Source organism: Carcharhinus amblyrhynchos, unplaced genomic scaffold, assembly GCF_965287045.1.
Source record: "Carcharhinus amblyrhynchos unplaced genomic scaffold, sCarAmb.v2.hapA scaffold_647, whole genome shotgun sequence".
Lineage (NCBI taxonomy): Eukaryota > Metazoa > Chordata > Chondrichthyes > Carcharhiniformes > Carcharhinidae > Carcharhinus > Carcharhinus amblyrhynchos.
In genome coordinates, this window is record NW_027650387.1 from 72,793 (window position 1) to 75,000 (window position 2,208).

Consider the following 2,208-nt stretch of genomic DNA (forward strand, 5'->3'; position numbering starts at 1 on the left):
AAAGGACCATTGTTCTCTAAGATTTGCAGGATCACTGCAGAGCAGGAGGCGGCCATACAACCCAGCGAGTCCGCATCGACCCTCCGACAGAGCGTCTTATCCAGGCTCACCACCTTCCCCTGCCCTGTCCCCAGAGGGACCCACATATATTTACCCCTCTAATTCCCACCCAGCCTGCACACCTTTGGACACTAAGGGGCAATTCAGCGCGGCCAATCCACCTAACCCTGCACGTCTTGGGACTGTGGGAGGAAACCCACGCAGACACAGTGAGAATGTGCACACTCCACACAGACCAGTCGGGAATCAAACCTGCGTCTCTGGCGCTGTGATGCAGCAGTGCTAACCACTGTACTGCCCCCTTTGATTAAAGGCAGCATTATCTTAGCTCTCTCTTTCACACAGGCACTTTCATAAGTCACATTGGCCCACCCACAAACCCTCAAAACACTTCCCCTGTCCCCAAGGATAGCCCACAACATCTTAGCGTTGTACCCCACCCCGTCTCTCTCTCTCTCATGGTTAATCAAACTGGATGCAGGAGTTCTTGTGATGGTGGGGGGGGGGGGGGGGGGGGGGAGGCGTGTGGGGGGACGGGGAGGGCAGAGTTTGATGGGTGCACTGACCTTTCACCTTTCCTCCCAGCTGTTCGGACGCGGCATCGTACCACATTCCCCCACCTCCCCTTCCCCGCACCCAGGTTCCCCCCAACCTCGTCTCGTCCCCAAACCACCCCCCCCCCCCTCGCTCACTAAGCCCCCCACCCCCCCGAGGAGAGCAACAGCCCTCATCAGGTTCACCTCGCTTTGTGCCGGTGAGGCCTCTTCACTGCCACCCCGTGTCTCTCTGTCCTTCACACAGGGCTAAGGGGGAGGTGGGGGAGGTCTACACTGGTCATTCGGCCTGGGAGGGGCACACTTCCTTGTACAGGCAAGGGATCCAAAACAGCGTTCCCAAGTCCCAGCCAGAATGGGCCAATCCTTCCTTCCCTCTGCCTTTTATTACATGTCTACTGCTATGAGGGGAGGGGGGGGGCGGTGAGGCAGAGAGAGACAGAGAGAGAGAGAGCGAGGCGGGGGGAGACAGCGAGTGTGTGAGGGGAGGGAGCAGAAGGCAGTGACGTTCACCCACACAAGGCGGGGTTGCGGGGTCAGCACCTTGACAGTCACAAGGGGTCAGGTACCCCCCCACCCTCCCCGGGCCTGGTCCAATCCAGCCACCCCCCCCCCACCCTTCCGACTGCTGCTCTTCACCCTTCCTTCTGGGTTCATACCCCCCCCCCCCCCAAACCCTCCCCCGCCCCCGAGACCACCCCCCGTCCCAAATCCCCACGTCCAGTGCAGCTGGGGTCGCAAGACAGAGTTTCGAGACTCGCTCCGGTGAGGTATGGCGTCTCCCCCCCAACCCAAACCCCGACAAAGGCAGGCAAAGCGTTGACGGCGGACCCCGGGCCAGCCTCCGCAGGCTGACCCCCCCCCCCCCCCCCCAAAACGGGCGGGGGCGGGCAGGGCGAGGGCTGGCGATCTCGCCTCGCCTCGCCCGGGCAGCCCCGCAAGCGATCTGCTGGTGTTGGTTTGCGAGGTAAAGTAAGGCTTTTCGTATCAAATAAAAGGGGGGAGAAAAAAAAAAGCAAAAAATTGTGCGCTGAAGCTGCACGGCTTCCTGACGCCACCCAGGGAGGGTGGGTGGGTGGGTGGGGGACACACACACACCATCAGACAGGGCACCGGGTGGGGAGGGGAGGGGAGGGGAGGGCACAGTGTTACCTGAAAGACCGGCAACCTGATGGGAAGGGGGCGGGCTTGTGGGGGGGTGTCCATCTGTACGAAGAGGAAAAGGAGGAATCCGCACATCGCCCCCACCCCCCCCAAAAAAACAACTTCAATAGCTTTCCCCTCCCCTGCCGATCCCCGCACGTGACACTCCTTCAATCCCCACTCTGGAAAGGCTGGGGGCAAGAGAGAGAGAGGGCAAGAGAGAGAGAGAGAGAGCAAGAGAGAGAGAGAGAGCAAGAGAGAGAGAGAGAGCAAGAGAGAGAGAGAGAGAGCAAGAGAGAGAGAGAGAGCAAGAGAGAGAGAGAGAGCAAGAGAGAGAGAGAGAGCAAGAGAGAGAGAGAGAGCAAGAGAGAGAGAGAGAGCAAGAGAGAGAGAGAGAGCAAGAGAGAGAGAGAGCGCAAGAGAGAGAGAGAGGCAAGAGAGAGAGAGAGCG